The 21664-nt window shown below is 37.8% G+C and overlaps 1 protein-coding gene and 1 long non-coding RNA gene across 9 annotated transcripts in view; one reads left to right on the top strand and one right to left on the bottom strand.

Annotated features, from left to right (window-relative positions):
* FGGY (FGGY carbohydrate kinase domain containing) overlaps window positions 1-21664 on the bottom strand; it is a 167890-nt gene that overhangs the window by 8303 nt on the left and 137923 nt on the right. The window lies entirely within an intron of this gene.
* Window positions 20818-21664, top strand: part of LOC132711308 (uncharacterized) — a 33974-nt gene continuing 33127 nt past the window's right edge. The window contains exon 1 of the long non-coding RNA XR_009622127.2: window positions 20818-20951. This is a non-coding gene — a long non-coding RNA (uncharacterized LOC132711308). The remainder of the gene's footprint in view (window positions 20952-21664) is intronic.

The following is a 21664-nucleotide window of genomic DNA, read 5'->3' as shown; positions in this document are numbered from 1 at the left end:
TGCCCACAATTAAGTACATTAAACCGCACATCTTAATTTGCTTAAGGCTTAACACTCTCATATGTTGTGGTCATTATTCATTCTTAAAGCAGTTATATTTTACTTATTTAATATACTAAGTAGGTTGCTTAAGTAGGTTATATATATCTACTTCCTCAAATTGTTTGGTTTATAGCCCATGCTTCCTTCAGGAGCGTCAATCAGTGTCTGTAAAAACTCCCTCCTCCAAATATCTCCCACTATAATTACTGTGTACTTTGGGCTAGTGAACTTCTATGGCTGAGGCTAGGATCAGCCTCAGGATCTCCATTTTACCAGTCCACCTTAACTGATGCACTGCATTTAAATATAGTTAGAAATGAAGAAGAGTGAATCAGACCACAGTGTAAACAGAAGATTTCATTAGCTACTGTCAGTCACAAATGCTCATTTTAGGGTAATATATTTGAGAGGAAGGAAGAATCAGGAAGCTAGTAGCACCTTTTCCAACCTACACATTTTATTGAAAGGAATATGTTTTATTAAGCTGCAGCTCACGTCATCAGATCAAAGAATGCTATCTGGTGCTACCATAAACTAACAGTGCTCCCCACCTACAACATGGGGCGGAGTGGGAGTTATCTGGGCAGTTGGGCCAAGAGAGACTTGTTGGCCCAAGGCTACCAGCAAACTTCCATGTCTTAATGGACTTAAACCTGGATCTCCCTGATGGCTTTCTATAACTATAGTATGTTTCATTCATGACATGCTATCAGGTCGGGGTGACATGATAGCAGTGATCCAATATCTCAGGGGTTGCCACAAAAAAGAGGGAGGTCCACCCAAAGCACCCAAAGGCAGGACAAGAAGCAATGGATGGAATCAAGGAGAGAAGCAACCTAGAACTAAAGAAATTTCCTGACAGGTAGAACAATTAATCAGTGGAACAACTTGCCTCCAGAAGTTGTAAATGCTCCAACACTGGAAGTTTTTAAGAAGCGATTGGACAACCATTTGTCTAAAATGATATAAAGTTTCCTGCCTGAGCAGGGGGTTGGACTAGAAGACCTCCAAGGTCTCTTCGCTCCATCCATCCACCCACTCACACACACACACACATATATATGATTTACACTTCTGCAATAAATGTTAAAGCTTATTAGGAACAGGGGATAGGACTATATGATTTCCAACATTCCCTCCAATCCTCCCATTATTCTTGCTCCAAAATGGGATTTTTGTGCTGGCTTCACAAACCTTTAACCCCACCCTGCCCTGGGAAACACTCCACTGGAATTTAATTACTGTAGTAGTTTCAAAAAAGCACTGTGAAAATTGGCTGCCAGGTTAACTGTGTCATTGTTAATGGCAGCTTTCATGTAAGCATTCTCTTTGGAGGTTGAATGTTGTCATTAACATCCATGATGTCACAAGCATTTTTCATTAGTCCCCCACAGATTAAAAAACACACACAACTCTGCAGTTTAAGCACAATGCCTTAATAGTGGGGAAAAGAATACTTTTCATAGACATTATGTTTTGTGTGCTGAAAAAGATACCACAACCTCAAAACCCAGAAGAAGCATTTCTTTGTAGAATCCCATACCATGTCCCAAAGAAACAACTATGCATTTGTTGCACTGCAAAGCGATCATATGGAAAGGCGTTAAGTGATCTGAAAAGTAAGGAATGTAATGGGGAAAGACAGAAACAGCTAGCAATTCCCTTCTGCAATCCACTTGTTCCTGTTTAGATCAGAAGAATCATACAACCTGAAAAATATTCTGCTTAACTTGTTATTGTTTTTGAGACCATCTAGTATTTTCAGATAAATAAATGCTTGCAGAAGATTTATTTCAAAGCAGTTACTTACTCACTTAACTTCTAAAGCTGTCCTTTCCTTATTTTTTCAAAAGAAGAAAACCATCACACAGTGGATAACAACTCGGAAAGAAGCCTTATTATATTTAATATGACTTACTGCCAAGTAAGTATCTAGGAGTGCAGTTAAATTGCTGTCTTTTAGAGAAGAGGAAAAGAAAAAAGAAAACAAACCAGTATCATCCTTAGGATTTCATTATGGCAAGACCCCTAAAAACAAACAGAACCCTGGGAAGATGAGAGAAGGACAGATGGCGATATACACTATTTGCAGGCACACCAAGAAGGATCTAGGCAGCATTGACTGTTGAAAAGTTTGCTATTTTCAGGAGTGCTTGGGCTGAAGCTCCTGAAGTGATTGTGGACAGGGAGGAATCTAAAGACCCACTAATAGAAGAAGACGACCACATGAGACAAAGACCACCCTTTGGAGAGATAAAAAAGACACCTGGAGAGAAACTATGCCAGGAAGCATAATAACCCCTTACTTCTTATCTCTGAGTAGGAAGTAGGGATATGACCTAAGTATTACAATGCTTGTATTTATCGAATACTATAGACTCCACAGATAATATAAGTTTCATTAGCTACAGTACAGGAAGCCTTACTACAGCAGTAGAGAAATGTCTACAGAGATTCTCAATCATCCAGATCATGGTTGCCCAAATGTTTGTCCCAGTACTTCAGAACTGAATAAGCTCCTTGGATGAGAAACCAAATGTTTTCAAACAAAAACCCAAAAAAGTCCCCCTTGCCTTTTGGAAAAAGTACCTTTGGGACCACAATGAGAAAGAACTTACTTTAAAATGTCTGGGCGGTTGCTTCTAACTCAAACTATAGCTGAATCCATTATTCCTGCTATTATTTGTTCCAAGAAAGTAGAAGAGTGAGAAGAAATAAATACTTACTTAGAACTGAAACTAAAGACTTTTCTCACTTTGTTTACTGAATAAAAAAGGAGGAAGGATCGCCAATGAGATCTGGTATGCTGAGTCTTAAATCAAATTCCCAAAGATTTGCAAAAGCCCATTACATACCTCTTATATGTTGTATAATTATAGCTACAATGAGCAATCTTAAACTGTCTGCTTCTTGGAGAGGATGAGATTTTTCAGACACTGTCAACTAATTCTAATGACAAGGTACAACATATATAAAACTACAGAAGGCAGTGACACCCCAGAGTGCACTGGAGTACAACTTTCCTATGTGAAAATTATGACAACCCATGTTATCTAAAAAGAGTAACATGCTGGGTGCAAATGTGATAGCATCCTAGGGAGCTGTGGCTGGTAGCAGACTGTCAGTAGGTGAAAAGGTCTTTCCCATCATTCTTTCATAACCCATAATTATCAGGGAGAGGAAAAGGGAGAGAGCTAAGTAGCATGATTGCTTAACTTTTACGCTGTTCTTGTTTTTTTTCTGGGAAAGGAGTGTGCCAGATTTCCCGGGACCTGACATGACATTTTATTCATAATGATATGGTTAATGAGGGTGGATTATTGCACAAACAATTCCAGATTCCACATATCTGGAGTTATAACACCGGTTAGGATGAAAAATTTGCTTAAGTATGTCCTCAAATGGACTCCGATTTTATATGGTTTTCCAAATAATAATCTTATTGAAAATTTGCTCCTTAGCCGATTCTTGTACAATCTGATTGTCACAGATACAGAAATTCTGTTCTGCCCTTTGCATCTCATTAAAACTTAAAACATTCATTTTCAATTCTTACTTGCTTACTCTTATTCAAAAATAAGCATTACATAACTGTCTTCTACTATATTATTATTTTAGTTCCAGAATAAAATATGTTTGTTGTACCTGAGCTTTTTCTCTCATTTCATGTAATTCTCCTACAAAGTTTTATGCCACTTTTAGATTTGCTTCTGGGTTTCCCCCCTCTGTTTAAAAAAGCTATTTATTATTGTATTTTTTGTGTCCCCCCCTCTGTGTGTGTGTGTGTGTGTGTGTGTGTGTGTGTGTGTGTGTGTGTGTGTGTAAAGCTATCTTTGGAACTGATGGAAATGCAAAGATGAAATTACAAAATACATATAAATTATAAAGGAAGTACACATGTCATCTCTGAAAACTTAAATGTCTATAGATCCTTTAAGAAATCCCAAAGAATAATTATATAGAACACCAGAAATGGAAAGCTTCATTTGCCAACTATCAATATAGAAGGCATTATATCCTCACTTAGGGGGAAGTTAATAGTAAGGAGAAGAAATTCTCATTTCAGCTGGTGCTCAAATAAAAATATACTTGGTTTAATTTATTGGTTTGTTATATATGACCATAATTGGCATGGAATCTTGGGAGGTTAACAATAATAAAACATTAACAAATAATTCAAAAGCATTAATACTAACAATCCCCAACAGTGCCAAATGGTCTCTAGAAGAATTAGTTTTTTATCAACTTCCAGGAGGTCATGAGAATGAAAGTTAACCAGAGTTTAGGAGGAAACTATTTAATAAACCAGAGACCATTAATTGAAAAATGTGGCTTTCAAGCTCTTCCCCAAAGTTTCTGAAAACAGGACTACTTATATATTAGATCAGTGGTGGGTTGCCCCCAGTTCGGACCGGTTCCATAGAACCAGTAGTAAAACCGGCGGGAGGCTCCGCCCACTCCACCCACTGACCTAGACGTCATCAGAAGTGATCTGCGTATCAGGCATGATGCGAACTGGTAGTAAAGGTAAGTAGAACCCACTCCTATATTAGATGTAAAATAACATATTGAATAGGACAATTCCACTTGGAAAAGGCAGTCTTACAAATACCCATGAGCCAACCCATACACAGACAGAACTTTTTAAACTAGAATATTATATTGGATTTGAGGATAGCATATGAACAGTTAAAACAGACTGATAGGAAGGAGAGAAAGAAGCCGATGCATGAATCAACATGTGTGTGCAATGGAGATTAGTGAGTGGGTTGATGGGAAAATCAGAGATCCAATATTTATTTTTATACACGTACAAAATGGTGGGAATGGATGAAACTTTTTAGATAGTAAGTCAAGTATTTCTTTTCTAACTGCAGACACTCACACACACATACAAAATTGATTACAAAGTAAAATGGGAGGAAAAGGTTCTTCAAAGTTATTTCTGATAAACATTTTCAGGCACGTAACTTAACAAAAGAAATCAACTTGTTTTCAAGCAGCAGAATAAGCATCAGCTCACAAAGGCTATAGAAACTAGTCTTGAATATAGTTTGTCACATGATCAAGACATTCACATTGTGGCTTTTATCTTGTTTGTAGGAATATTCCATAAATTACACAACTACAATAAATGCTTTCTTTCACTCACTCACTCACTTATTCACTCACTCACATATTCTAACATGGCTTTTAAAATTATCTCTATTCCCCTTTCCCGTAAAAGTTGTGCTAAAATTAAAATATAAACATTCATGTTTGACCATAATTTGATCATGATTTCTAAAGGCAAGGCAACATGCAAGTGAATATTTTCAGACAAAAATAGAGGCTCTGTATAATAAATAAAAGGATGCATTCATAGTTTCAAGTCTTTGTTATAATGTCAAAGCTGAGAAAGATACAAACCAGTAAACAGACTAGTCAGCAATGATGATTAAAACTGCAACAGTCACTTTTCTATATATATACAGAAGAAAACTAGGCCTATCAACCATGATTTTTAGATTAAAAGGAGGAAAAAACATGTTTTTTTTAAAAAAAAGAATGAACAGCGAATGAAAGCAATGTCTGTTCATGACTTATTAAAAGTGATAAAATGGTACAATTTCTCTAAAACAGGGTTTTCTATTATAGGAGGAAAAGAAGGATATCATGCAGGTGGACTTAATTAATGAATATAAACATTAAAGCCTCTTCTCTGTGCAGAGCTCTGTTCTATGACCTTAAATTACTCTATCTGAAGCTGGATAAGGAACATCCCAAGAGAGTAGTTTAAAAATACTGAAGACACCGCGTACAAGGAAATGTTTGGGGTTTGGGCTACACACTATATGTACTATGAAGTGTGATGAAACATGATAGTAACTGATAGCTCAATTATAGAAATTAATAAAGTCTCTGGAATTAATTGATCATTTAACAACTTATTGCCTTGTTGCTAATAAAAGGAAAGAAATAGCTTAATGCCTCAAAACCATCCTTCTCAGCTTCTTCCTTACATGAAGTAAGCTGAGCTAAACAGGTCTATCCCCAGCAGTTTATGCTTAGTTACATATTTTATTTATTTATTTATTTATTGGTTCGATTTATATGCCGCCCTTCTCTGGAGACTCAGGGCGGCTTACAATGCGTTAAGCAATAGCCTTCATACTTTTGTATATACCTGCTTAGTAGGGCTTTCGGCCCCCTCTAAGCGGTGTTCTTTTTTATACAAAGTCAGCTTATTGACATATGAATAAGATCCACCAATATAATGGTGAAGAAACATGAAAATCTTTATCTTGTTCAATTTTAATTTTGGTACAATTTTATTAGGCAGTCTAGTGATATTACAGTAGAAAGTTCTGATTATAAATTATGTTTATATGTTGGGGATAACTTACAATTTTAAATAACTGCTTTCACTGCAAAATTTTATAAGAATGATTCAACATTTTGCTAAGTATTCAAGACATAAAATTAACTGGGAGATTTTTATTATTTCCTTTAATTATGTCTTGAAACTATGGCATTTGGCTATTTTGGAGGAGTTGTGTTTACATTGAGCTAAGAAATTATTTTGAAAAGCTGAAAAATATTTCTGATTAAAGATTAGATTACGCATTACAGAGATGTTGAAAAGGCAATTTTATCTACTAATAGAAAAAAAATTCACTATATTTTTATGTAGGATACAAATTCATGATATTTATAATGTCAGACAATCATTAATTACTATTTTCTCCCTAAGGTAAGAGTTGTAAATCTGTTTGACGTTTATTGATGTGTGACATATATCAACAAAAGTTTCTCCCTTTTATGTTTTTTCTTTGTTTTGTTTTTGTAGTTTTACATGTATCTCTTTCCTTTTTTAATTTTTTAAAAATTTCTATTCCTTTCTGTAGAGCTTGCAAATACATTTCTATACTGCCTAATACACACACACACACACACACACACACTGGCAGAGGGATGGGCAAGAATCATTGCCACCCAGAGTCCACTAAAATTGAGCAGCTAATAAATTTAAATAAATAAATCTTGAGATCACATTTCCTTTCCTTTCAAGTAAATATGATACATTAAAAATAAATAATAAATAAAACTTGCAAAAATATAACAAATGATAAGCAATTTCTATTGACCATCTACTTCTTTTCTTCCAATAGATCCTTCAAAATTTAATGTAATCCTTCGTCTAGCACTGCTAATCCTCCCAACTCATCCCGTTTCATGTTTGACAGGAACATTGCATTTTGTCCAATATAAAAGCATCTGTAAAGGTATCACTAAAAACTCATTTATCCTTTCCCTGGCCTCATCCTATCCATAAGCAACGAAAGGAGGGGAAAAGATGAGAGGGAAAAAAGGTTTATTATTACCATGGGCAGTGAGGAAATGGGCACAAAAGGAGTAAGAATTTGTTTATTAAGGATCGGCTACAGAACAAAGCAGCTTTTGGAAGGCATCAAATGTGTCAACAACCAATCCAGGGACCGTCCGTTGTATAAACAGATCTATAGATAGATGGCAGCTGGGTGAAATCAAATGGAGAAAAGGGTCAGTGTAACTGGAGGAAGAGTTTTCTGGCATTCCAGTCATGATGTTACTCATTTATTAAAGAGGCTAAACTTAGAAGCAGAATGAGCCATACTGATTGTCATTCCATCAGTCCTCAGTTGTAAAGCCTGTCTTGTGTCTGTTGCTAATATTAGACCGCTGCTTGTTTCACTTGTTTTACTAGGGCCTCCCCCGCAATATCCCACAATGAACAAATAATTAAGTAATTGTATTTAGTGGGCAGCTAACACTTTTGCCCAAATTAAAATGGGTCGGATGCCAGTCTGACTGCCCGGCAGTGGGAGGCTCAGCTTACGTGGGCATGAAAGGAGCCCAAGAGCTTAATTCTCTTTTCAGCTCCCAAGCTTTGCTGGCACCAGGCACAATGTTTCATGTGTGTTGGTCTCTGACTCAGCAAAACCCAGCTTTGCACAGTGAAAGGGACAGGTGTCCTTGAACTGGACTGTGACTCAGAACTGGGAAGGGTTCAACGGCATATGGCAAGGGATTATATAAAAATATGGGCAACCAATGTCTTTAACCTGTGAAGAAGCAAGGATGGAAAACAACCACAGCACCGGTTCTATCCATAGTCCTGCACTGTTGCATAAAATTCCCATTGTATTATTTGATAGCTATTAGAATTCCATAAATCTGTTCAATGCTGATAAATCCGTTCAGAAAGGTTGCTGATTGACCAACCATGCTAAGGGGAGACTCACACTACCATTTACAAGATACAAAATTTCTAATTACATTATTATCCCCCCGCCAACCCCCCCCCCCGTAAATAACCAACTGTGCAGCGAAGAGAGAGAAGGAAGATCTACACATTTTCTAGCTTGATTATAACTAAACCCCCCATTTATTGTTTTATTCAATTACAAGTGACAATTGTACAATTCTAATTTTATTCAATTACATTTAATATTATAAATAGTTTGATCCTACTATCAGAGCTGGCTGGATCATCTTAAGTGAACTATTTAGGACTATAATGAAATCTCCTTTGAATTGAGTTCAATTCACTGTGAATTCATGGGGAGTTTTCTTTGCAACAAGTCTAACCAGGTTCAAGTTCCTTTAGTATTTTATTTAAGTATCTAAGTATTTTATTTTATAAGTATTTTAGTATTCTGGATAACCCAATATTGGCTAGGGGTTTTCAGTCTTTTTCTCCCTTTTTCCCTTGCTTATGGCTCCCTAATACAATCCGGGAAGGCTTCCATTAAGGAATTAACATACAATATATGCTCATTACTGCACATACTGTTGCTAGATGGAAGTCTCAATAGCATACAAAATCTTTAAGGAGCATTTTCAAGTCATACCAGCTGGCATGGTTCATATCAAATACTATGAGAATTTCTTGAAATGCCAACTTTGTATCTCTGGAGGTTCTGTGTGTAAAACCTCCTGCACTCCAGAAGCTGTTTTTTTTTTAATATTGTAAACTATGCTCTGACTGTTATACTCCTTTAGCCTATTTACAATAAGGTTCTTTTTCAGAAATTATAAACAGATATACATATGTCACCCACATGCTTTATTTTTATGGCTTCATAGCTGTGAGACGCAAATTATCTCAAATTTGGTAGTAAATTTTTGGTGACTTTTTCTTTTTTTAAAAAAATCACTGTATATGATCAAAATACCATCAATATTAGTATTTGTATCTTATTTTCAGTGAAATTCACTTTTTAAACTCTTTATGAAGGAAATTCCATGCGTAAAAAAGTCAAAGTAGGAGACTATCACATCCTATGTAAGTGAAGTGTAATAAGTGTAGCCTAAGGTAAAGGTAAAGGTTCCCCTCACACATATGTGCTACTCATTCCCGACTCTAGGGAGTGGTGCTCATCTCCATTTCAAAACCGAAGAGCCAGCGCTGTCCAAAGACGTCTCCGTGGCCATGTGGCCGGCATGACTAAACGCCAAAGGCGCATGGAACGCTATTACCTTCCCACCAAAGATGGTCCCTATTTTTCTACTTGCATTTTTTACGTGCTTTCGAACTGCTAGGTTGGCAGAAGCTGGGACAAGTAACAGGAGCTCACCCCGTTATGCGGCACTAGGGATATGAACCACTGAACTGCCAACCTTTCGATCAACTAGCTCAATGTCTTAGCCACTGAGACACCACATCTCTTAAGTGTAGCCTATCTCCATCCAAATATAGCAGCAATCATGATAATGTTGGATTAAAAAACTTCTCCAGATTATAATTTTCTACCTTTAAAAATTAGCAATTGTTCTTAGAACACCACTATATTCAGTGGATGAACTAATAACCAAGAATACCTTTTTCATACAGATATTCTTCACCTAGCAACTACCAAAATTAAAATATTAATGAAAAAATAACTTTATGACCACCCCTCACATTTATGACTTTTGCAGCTCTATAAAGGAAAGAAAAGCTGAAGTAAGCCCAGTTGCAGTTTCACTTAGTGACTGTTTTACTTAACCACTGAGTTGCTGGTCCCAATTGTAAGATAAATGAGAACTCATTGTATGTGGGAAAAATGCCAGCAGTTGGGAATACCAAACCACAGAAATCTACTGTAATACAGTATACACAGAATTGTTCTTGTGGGAATTTTATGACATGCAAAATGATCTTTTGTAAACTGTAGCTATCCAGTTCTACCTGCCTAACTTCCTTATCAAACTTCGTATTCATTGGTTTAGTAGCCTGAGTATTAAAATCCTTTCCACAATGCACCAGAATATCCATTCCATCCCCTCAAAAGCAACTCTTCTTGAACTATTGATGTATATCTTCAAAAGCTATAATAATACTTCTGTTATCACAGAAAAGAATAACTTCCCTCCACAGATGCACAGAATTGCTACATGACTTGATTTATTTCACATGTTAGAGATTGTCTCAATGTAGTAGAAAAATATCCCAAATTCTACAGAAAGAATTGTGAAGCATATGCTTCCTAACGACATATATTAGCTCTTTCTCTTTCTCCCTTTTTTGAAGAAGATAATACAAACAGGCTGGACTTACAATACTACCCTTATGTGTTTAATCATGTGTAATTGGGAGAAACATAATTTCCCACTGAGCTACATGTATTACCCTGTTCCTTTATATGCTGAATAAATGTTGAAAAGTTTGTTAATTATTTAAAAATATATTATTTCTAAGTAACTTAGATTTGGGGGGCTTTCAGTACTTGTAAAAGAAAATAAAAATGTTCCTTCTCCACTAATGTTAAAAACAAAAGCACCTCTCCCACCTATATTTCACAACCTGCCTTGAGGCTAAATAAAGCAAGTGATCAGCAGCCCATTTAGTGATCAACAATACACTTAGAACAATTTGGAACAGGGTATAACATCCATATTAATAGAAAAGTGACAGACAATGAGAAAGGAAAATCATGAAACATATGCTGAAACATCCTTAGACTTTGTACAGGAAATCTGGGATAATTGCAAGATTCTGTTCAAAGATAATACACTAATTTCATTGTTCAGAGGTAGATGAGGGTTAGCAATAGAGGAAAGAATACAGCAAAGAGATGATAGTTCCATTCAAATACTGGATAGATGCTTGGTTCTGAAAGCTACTGAACTCTAAATTTTATGAGAAGCCACTTGACCAAAAGTGCGGAATGAAAGTTTACCCCAGCTATTTTTTGCAACATTTATGGCATACATTTTGCTTTCATCGGCTTCAAATTCAAACATTTCTTCACCATCTGGTGACCGGGTGCTTTAAAAAAAATCAGTTATTTACTTTATGATCTACAGCTACAGCACTGTTTACATATTAGAAGGTTTTCACAATTCCTTCCATATGTTCATTTACTCTCTCATAAAAACGCTTTCCATTTAGCCCATTTACAGGAATATACTCTGCTCTGTCAAATATTTAAGCACGAACCACAGTATAGCTCTTTTGAATATCCAGCTGGGATTTTATAATGAGAACCATTTCACAGCCCCTCCCTCATTTTATTACCATAAAAACCCATGAGCATACTGTTAGGCTTCCTAACTTTGTGCCCAGCAAAACAGTTTAATCATTCATCAAAATGCTGGCTGGGGAATTCTGGGAGTTGAAGTTCACAGGTCTTAAGTTGTCAAGGTTGGACACCCCTGCTATAGGGTATGCTGTTCTCTACCATCAAGTATTAATCCAGAATATGAAATTCCCATATGCCTTTAGATTTCATTATGCCAAAATGCTACTACATAGTCTAACTGTCTATCATCAGGTATGCCCTATATTTAAAATGTCATTACTTTATTGCAAAGGTGCAGAGCCCTGCCACTAGGGCATTCAAGAATTTTATTTAAAAATAAATGAAATTAATACTGTGAAATATGCTATTCTGCTAAATTTGTACTAATATTATGTACCCCATATACATTTACTGAATAGATATAGATGGGAGAACTGACTTCATATAGATCTTTTTATTTAATTTATATACATTCGTTCATGTACATTCATTCATACCCTCATTAATATAGTCCTTATTCCATCTGATACTTTTAACCAGTTAAGTCTATGTATATTTTTAGGAAGATATATTCTTCAGAAATCAATACTATCTGAATCCACAAACATACACCTTTGTGAACATACAGTTTTATACATAGATGACGTTAACTAGCTCAGAAAGGAAACACACATTAGAAAAGAACATTGAACTACCATCACTTTATTTTAAAAAGGCATGAAGCAAGACTATATGATGAGCAAACATTGAATAAAACAGAATTGTGTCCTTTCACAATGGAGGAAGCAATCCAAGAATTCTAAGGTGTGTGTTAATGATAGTAGCAAATGACTACCCAAGACATGCTAGGATCCCTTCTATGAAAAAAGAATAATAAACACCTTTCCCACTATGATCTCCAACTTTTTATGAATTCAGGTAAAATGATGAGAAAAGTCAAACAAAGTAGTTCTCTAACTTCTGGCCTAACAATGTGGCTAACATGGAGTATTAAGAGCCAGTGTGACAAACAAATTAAACAAACTATGGGAACTATTCTTTGGTCTCTTGTAAAAAAAATGCAATTTTCTCAAAAAATTCATAATGAATTGAGCATCTGATGTTGGATCTCCCATAAATATAAGCCAAAAGTGGCTTTATATTCAGCCCATCCATGCAGACAATCCAAATTTTCTGCATCTGTAGTGGAAACTGAAAGAAAAATAGGTGGCATCTTTCCTTGAGGAGGTAATGCCCTAGTAATGGTATGCTGTTTAGTTCTGAACGTTATTATTTTGTTCTTTGTCATCCAATTTACTATATTGAGGAATTTGCAAATCGCATAGCACTGTTCTATTGACTGGCGTATAAGCCTAAGAAACAAACCAACCCACCTCTAACATTCCAATAGTTACAGACTTGAACTCAGCCATTTGAAACAATACAATTAATGCAACATTCTCAGAGACAATTATTTTTTCAAGATATGGCTTTCCTCAAACCTATCCAGGCAATACGTTATGGCTTATAGGTTTTAGAGAAGGTTATAAATAGGAAGCTTGTCTCTTCTATTTTTGTAACCTTTGTCTCTGAATTCCTACTTATATTTTACAGACTTTTGTATTTCTTGTCTCTGTTAGACACAGCAGAAGATTATGGGAAATCATCTGAGGTAAAAGATTTTACACATTGCCTTTGCTTCTCAATTTTTTTTTGAAAAACATTTGAGACAGGGAAAATGTCCTGGATTATATTAATTATAACCATATCAAACTTGCTTTTAATGCTGAGATCTTCACTTCAACAAACTTTTTGTGGGCGCATTTCAGAATATTGGATGCCTCTATGCCAGGAAAAGGAGAACATTTACAATTGAATGCTGACCAAGTAAGGGCAGTAGAAATCGTGTGAACGTGCAGCATGAAGGATTTTGAATGCTGGGAAGATATGACAGGTCTCACACAAATGCATGCTGTCAGGGGAGTCTGACATTCTGTCCCTTGCAGCCTCATTTAACTTGGTATCAAGTTCCTTAACCCTCAACAGTGAGGAAGAATTCACTACGCCTAGCATATATCCACGGTACTTTACAACTGGTGGTAATTAGTACAATTGTTTGTGTCTTTGTGTCTTTACATTATGTTTCTGCTATGGAGATATCTGATTTTAATGCGGAACCCTTTGTCCAACACAGCAAATAATAGAAATTGTCTTCCTGTCCATATCATTTAATGCATATTTTGAAAGTAAAATAAATACAAATTACAGTTTTCCTCTGATACAAATGATTAATAGATTGTTTTATTAACTGTCTTATTACATTTGCTGAAGTATCATTACAGAACAAATGAGAAACTACCTCCTCAAAAATTACTTCGTCCTCTTTCAATAAAACCTGCTATTCTACTCCAAAGTAGATCTTGCAAAAGCTGTTTTCAAAAACTCGATCTCTACTGCCATTCAAGTAGACGAGTATCTATCTAAAAGTTTACAAGAAGATGGGAACCAATGGTTTCACCCTACAGCTATAAAAATAGCATCAAGGAAAAAAAGCAATTCATACGTCATTAGCAGAGGCCCTAACTCAGTGTTTCTCAACCTTGACAACTTTAAAATGAGTGAACTTTACCTCCCAGAATTCCCTAACTAGCTAATACTGGTGGAGAATTCTGGGAGTTGAAGTTAACATATCTTAAAGTTGCCAAGGTTGAGAAACACTGCCCTGGGTGAATATAATAGCCCTATGTCAACAAGTCATTCAAAATTCTATTTGATCCTGGCATGAGTATTCTACCCTATGCTACATAATTGTTGTCATTTTATGTTCAAATGCTTGGACATTCTTTCATTCATTGTAGAGTTTTCCAGAAAAAAAGATTAGGAAGACAATTAAACAGTGGAACAAAAGAAACCTATAATGGCACCTTCCTGTGAAGGTGTTACCATCATATTACCACCAGTATTCAAGAGAGAGAATCACAGTGTGTTTGAGGGTCCAGTAATGGTGGGGAGCTTTTATGCTGGCTTTATTGACCTTGACATGATGGGCTTTGGCTCAGAGGTGAAATTCACTTACCTTCCCTACCGGTTCGCAAATGTGCACGGCCGCACTGCGTGCATGCTCGCTTCACTTGCACACACCGTTGTCCATGCATGCGCAAAGCCTTCTGTGCATGCGCAGAGGCTGAAATCGTCAGAAAAAAGGGACATCATGACATCCGCGTGGGTGGGCGGAGCCTCCCGCAACCGCCGCTACCGGTTCACCTGAGCCAGATAGAACCGGCTGAATTTCACCCCTGCTTTGGCCGCTGATCACGTTCATTGTTGTTTTCTGGGTGGTTTCTGATTATGTACAGTATCTATTTCTATATTGGTTTGTAACTTTTTAATTGAATTGTTGTTTTTAACTGTTGTCAGCTTCTCGGAGTCACTTGGGAGGTTAGATTGGTAGCTATAAAAATTAAATAAATGAATGAATTAATCAATGATTGAATGGTCTCAGGGAGACCAAAGCAATATTGTATTACTAGACAACCACGACGTCTTGGGTCATAGTTACAGACATACCAGATTCCTTTTCAAATTCCTCAATGCTTTCAATGGCAGAACTTCTAACATACTGGAAAAGTTCATAAAAATTCAGGGAGATATTCAGAGATGTCTCTACCTTGAAAATAATAGTCCTTTGCTGAATTGTATAGCACTGTCAAATATCAGCTATTGATCATAGGAAATCTTTTATGACATTTTGTATTGTGTCATAAATGCTTTATGATAATTTTATATAATAAAATGTTATAATTGTATAAACTTTTTATTATCAAAATTAAATTACAAATTTGATAAGATTTATAAAATTTGCCAAATTTCAATTCCACAGGAGTCATGAGTTCCAAGATTTTGGATGCATTCTGTAATTGAGCTCATTTGAGATACCTTGTCCAAAAGATTTGTCCTATGATGTACCATTTCAGCCAGTTAAAGGTTACAGTTTTAGTAGTATATATAGATTGCTCTTATACTGTGCCTGTAGCTTTCCAATTTAGCTACTGTCAGAACAGATCGTTGGACTATAAAAGTCACTGGTCTAATCCAGAGTGTGCTTGTTATGTTTCATATTAATGTGTTTATTTTCATGGCACCAGTTCTATTGCCAATTTAAAGTTAGCTGGCACTAATCATAAAGAAGAAATTTCAGTTGACATATCATTAACAGTATGTACAGATGCGTGTGCACACGCACACACACATACACACAATTTGCTTACACTATTTTCACTTTACATTTGTATTTTGTATGTAAAATAGTTGTGAAAACTTCATATATTTGAAATATTTCAAACTTCTGAGAACCGAATATAAATTTCTGATTTTACAGATGTCTCTGTCATATTTTATAAAAATACAGATAATTCAGTTGAGCTAATTTTCATAACTATATGAAATAACATGAGGGAGATCAGAGGTCCCTAACCTTTCTGGCTTGGTGGACCGGGGTTGTGGGGGAAGGTGTCCCTCACCTGCCGCTTGCGTGGCCCAGTTCCAAATGGGCACAGCCCAGTAGTGGGCCACAGCCCAGGGGTTGGGATCCCTGAGGTAGATGGCATCCTATATCACAGAAGAAATACCTGGATAATTTATGCTACATGTTACTAAAACTACTATTTGGGAATACATTAATAATAGCTTATATTGGTACCAGGTTCCGCCCCAGGCGCCTGATGGATCCTGATAGGTTCCAGAGGGAGCTTGGGCCATTTCCTGAGACCCTAGCTCACGACTCGGCTGAAGACCTGGTGGCTGCCTGGGATAGTGCAGCCACCGGGGCTCTGGACCGTGTCGTGCCTTTGTGGCCTCTGACCCGGCACTGAACTCACTTAGCTCCTTGGTTCTCCGAGGAGCTGAGGGAGATGAAGCGCCGGAAAAGACGCCTAGAGAGCGGTTGGAGGGCCAGCCGATCCGAATCTGACTTGACACTGGTAAGGTCTCATATTAAGACCTACCTAGTGGCGATAAAAGCGGCAAAATCTAATTATTGTGCCGCTCTTATCGCGTTATCAGATACTCACCCAGCCGCCCTGTTTAGGGTGACCCGCTCCCTCCTCCATCTGGGAGCGCGGGATGACCCCTTGCAGGGCCGAGCTGAGGATTTTGTACAGTATCTGTATGATAAAATAACTCAAGATTCGGGAAGACTTGGCTGCTGACTGGGTTAGTCCAGACGAGATGATTGAGGCAGGCCTTGAGAGTGTTATCTGGGAGGAGTTCGATCCTGTGGCTCCCGAGGACGTGGACAGGATCTTGGGACGGCTAAACGCGACCACATGTTTATTGGACCCGTGTCCCTCCTGGTTGGTGCTGGCTTCCCGGGAGGTTACACGAGGCCGGCTCCAGGGGATTATTAACGCTTCTTTGAGTGAGGGTGTCCTGCCGGCCGCTTTGAAAGAGGCGGTTGTGAGGCCCCTCCTCAAAAAGCCCTCCCTGGATCCTGCTGTTTTGGCTAACTATCGTCCAGTCTCCAATCTTCGCTTTATTGCGAAGGTTGTTGAGAGTGTGGTGGCGCGACAGCTTCCCCAGTACCTGGATGAAGCTGTCTATTTGGATCCGCTCCAATCCGGTTTCAGGCCTCGGTACAGCACGGAAACGGCATTGGTCGCCGTTGGTGGATGATCTCTGGAGGGCTCGGGGTAGGGGTTATTCCTCTATCCTGGTCCTGTTAGATCTCTCAGCGGCTTTTGATACCATCGACCATGGTATCATGTTGCGCCGGCTGGAGGGACTGGGAGTGGGGGGCACCGTTTTGCGGTGGTTCTCCTCCTATCTCTCCGTCCGGTCGCAATCTGTGTTGACAGGGGGGCAGCGGTCGATCCCGAGGCGCCTTGTTTGTGGGGTGCCACAAGGGTCGATCCTCTCGCCCCTCCTGTTCAACATTTATGTGAAGCCGCTGGGTGAGATCATCCATGGTTTTGGGGTGGAGTTCCATCAGTACGCTGATGATACTCAGCTGTACATCTCCACCTCAGACAATCCCAACGATGCCTTGGAAGTGATGTCCCAGTGTTTGGAAGCCGTGTGGGTCTGGATGGGGAGAAACAGGCTCCGACTCAACCCTTCCAAGACCGAGTGGCTGTGGCTGCCGGCGTCCCGGTATAGCCAGCTGGCACCATCGCTGGTTATTGGGGGCGAATCATTGGCCCCCACGGAAAGGGCTCGCAACTTGGGTGTCCTCCTGGACGCACGGCTGTCTTTAGAAGGGCATACGACGGCCGTGGCCAGGGGGGCCTTCTATCAGGTCCGCCTGATACGCCAGTTGTGCCCCTTTCTGGATCGGGACTACGCACAGTCACTCAGGCACTCGTCACCTCTCATCTGGACTATTGTAACGCTCTCTACATGGGGCTCCCCTTGGAGGCTCCAACTGGTGCAGAATGCGGCCGCGCGGGGGATTATGGGAGCGACGGGGTGCTCCCATGTGACTCCTCTCCTGCGCGAGCTACATTGGCTCCCGGTGGACTTCCGGGTGCGCTTCAAGGTGTTGGTGATCACCTTTAAAGTGCTCCATGGCTTAGGGCCGGGGTATCTACGGGACCGCCTCCTGCCACCAATTGCCTCCCACCGGCCAGTTCGCTCCCACAGAGAGGGCCTCCTCAGGGTGCCGTCGGCCAGGCAATGTCGGCTGGTGACCCCCAGGGGGAGAGCCTTCTCTGTGGTAGCACCCACCCTCTGGAACAATCTACCCCCAGAGATACGAGTGATCCCAGACCTCCGGACTTTTCGTCGGGCTCTCAAAACCTATTTTTTTCAGTTAGCCGGGCTGTCCTGATTTTATGATTGGTTTTAAATAATTTTGATATGGTTTTAATTGGAATGTTTTAAATTAATGGGCCAAATTTATTTAATTATTTTAAATTTATTTTAACTTTTGTATATAAAATGTTTTATTTTTTGGCTGTTCACCGCCCTGAGTCCGAAAGGAGAAGGGCGGTATAGACATTTGAATAAAGATAAAGATAAAGATAAAGATAAAGATAAAGGTTGCTCCAGAACTGAGCACTCATTCTCAATTTTTTTAAAATATAGACATAAACAGCTGTGTGTGTTCACTTCTTCTATTTCAGCCTCTCCATATTTTTTTCTCAACTAGCAGTGGCAGATGTCACTTGTCTTATTATATATGATAGTCTGGTTCCTAAAGCTAGAGCAAGACATTAAAAATCAATGGGGGCCTCTCATGCTTTTATTGCAGTCACATTGTGGAATGCATTGTGAGAAATTCTAGGCCACTTTAATCACTGAAATCAAGTTTATTTTTCCACTTTAAAAGGTGCATGTTAATAAAATATTTATGTTGAGACTTCCGGTAGCGACTTCACAGCAAAGTGGACTGGAGAAACTAGGCTCCGTTATTCCCACCCAATTTCGCCCGTCAGGAAACCTTTAAAGGTCAAAATGAACCGCGGAGGGGTTGACAAAGATAGAGGGGAAGCCCCGAAGACTACCTGGAGAAAGGCAATCTATCCTTAGAACAAGGGGAAATTCCTTGAAGCTGTATAAATTGTATAGGGCGATTAGAAGGGAAGATTACATTGTATGTATTATTTTCATATTATGAGAAAAATGGTTATAATTATGGTGTGTATAAAACTGTGTATTTAAAAGAGATGTGATACAGAAAGTACGCTGCTGTCGCAGAAATGGAAACGTTATGTATAACAAAGGAAAATGCATAATAAAAACAATTTTTTTAAAAAATACAATATTTATGTTAAACTTCCTATGAGATCTAGTGGGGTGATAGGTAGAGTAGCATCTGCAGAAATTTGTAGAACTCATAGAAAACATAAAAAGCATTTCTTGTGTTAGTAAAAGGGAAACTCCTCTTGATTTTCTTTGTGATACCTTTTAACATAGTTTTTTCGTATTATCTTGGTTGTTCCTAATAAAGACATTACTCAACTATGTATTTCAATTCCATGTAATTTTTGTGGATTTGCATATGTAAAGGATGACTGGCAGTGGAAACTACTACTTTTATACTCCTTTACAGGAAATGAAATTAAGGAATGTCATTCCTATTGAGATACATTTTTCTGACTCTATCAAGTTGTCACTGTTTGAGGTGCCTATGTCATATCTTCACATTTTGCAAAGAAAAGAGATGACTAGGAACAGAATGAAAATCCCCATGTTATGCTAAATCAAAATTTCAGTGTGTTAAGAGTTTCTGAATTAGAGATGTGTATTTCAAGCCATTAAATTTTAATTCTAAGCATTTCTATATGGGTCCAATTCCATTCTCTAATTATTCCAAGCTGTTTTGAAGCCAACTATGAGCATCCTGACACATGCTGACTTGGTAGCTTAACACAATTACTCAGATCACCATGAACCTATCAACACATTCCACCAACCAACAGTAGAGCACAAAGTAAATTATCATAAAACACCAAGATTAAAATCCCATAACAAGGTGGTGGGATTAAAATCATTAATATCATCCAATCCTCTACCCACATTTTCAGATGAGGTGCATATTAATGTTCAGCTGAAAGAGGCTCATCCATAAGTCTTGGCAAAATAAATACAAAACAAACCAATACATTCATTTTTGCTCTGGTTTCAAATAAGCCCTTATTGAACTAGAAATATAGTCAATTCAGTCTGAGTATCCATGGCGGGGAGGCAAAACATATGTGACTGCCATATATGTGTCTCACCTGCGGATGCAACTACAGTATTTTAGCACATTCACTAGCATTTGGGCATTGCTGCAATTAGCAGTGGATGCGGCTTCAATTCAACCCCAGAAGTGACTGCCATTTATGTGAATGGTCAGTTTGGGGACTATTTCTGGACTAGCACAAAGATGTTATATGGAGTTGTCCACAGTTATTCCTCCCTTGAAAATTTCACATCTCCCTGTGCAGAAATTACTTGCTTAAAACATGGTCACAATTTACAAGATTAACTGAAAAAAATCAATATACGATATTTTAAAGTGCACTTCAAATATCATTCCACAGGTGGAGCTGCTACAAAATTAATAGTAAAATTATCCACTTCATTGAAAATACAGGGGAAAACAACTAATGGTGACTTTCTTATATACATTACACTCAAAGTAGGAATATTATTCTGTCCAAGGGCTTCAAGATATGTTGCCTCTTCAAGGCAATTAATCTTCCTGTTCCCCATGGCTAAATGCCTGATCACATTATAAAAGAGAACAGATATCATTTACCAGCAATGTTCAGCTCATCTTTCCTTCCCCCCTTCTCTTGAAACCTAATCTATGAGAAGTTAGCAGAAAGATCGTAAGTTATTTTCTGCCGATGAATGAAAATCACTTGGACAAGTATTTTTTAAGAAATGAATCATCCTTTGTAAAATTGCAGTACGCTACAGGTATGGTTTTTTGTGGAGATTAGAATGGTTTTGTGAGATAAAATTGTTATAACATTGGTAAAGCTAATTAAATATCTCAAATATGCTTAATAGATTGACCACCAATTCAATTTCAATGCTATTAAACCATGGTTTAGTTTTGAATAAACCTACCCAAAATTAGGGAATAAAATGTGAAAATGGTGAAACCCGATTCTCAGATTAGTTTTTATTTTTTATAACAAATGTAGGGAAAGAGGGAGAAAATTGGTCAGAACTTAGATAATTTAGGTCTCATACTGAAATCATAGAGGTGTCTTGCTATCTTAGCCAGCTAAAAGCAAGAGTGGTTTTAATTCTTCCCAGTCTCTTTTTGTTGTTATATGCAGCTTCTGCAATCGTTTTTAACATATCTCCAGCTGTTGCTATCTCATAGCAAATTTGTATGAGTACGGGAGTAGCAAACTGACAGATTTGTCATTCAGGGAGAGGATCTGTAGATTAATTGAAATGCTTTATCTGAATCTGTTTATCATGCTTGCAGTCTGAAAGAGTCTTTTTGGGCAGTATTTCAGCTGTAATACTTACAAAGTAGCCAATTTCAATATGGTCCTTTCTATTTTGGAAAATAACCACTTTCATTATATTATTTCCAACAGAGATGGGTAAGATCTTATTTTATTTTCTTTAAAAGATTGATCAAACATTGCAATTTCTTCAGAAGGAATTAATAT

The sequence above is a fragment of the Pantherophis guttatus genome, chromosome 3, assembly GCF_059756535.1.
Source record: "Pantherophis guttatus breed Tessera chromosome 3, ASM5975653v1, whole genome shotgun sequence".
NCBI classification, from domain to species: Eukaryota; Metazoa; Chordata; class Lepidosauria; order Squamata; family Colubridae; genus Pantherophis; species Pantherophis guttatus.
Note: the sequence above shows the minus strand (reverse complement) of the source record. Positions and strands in the feature narration are given on the sequence as shown.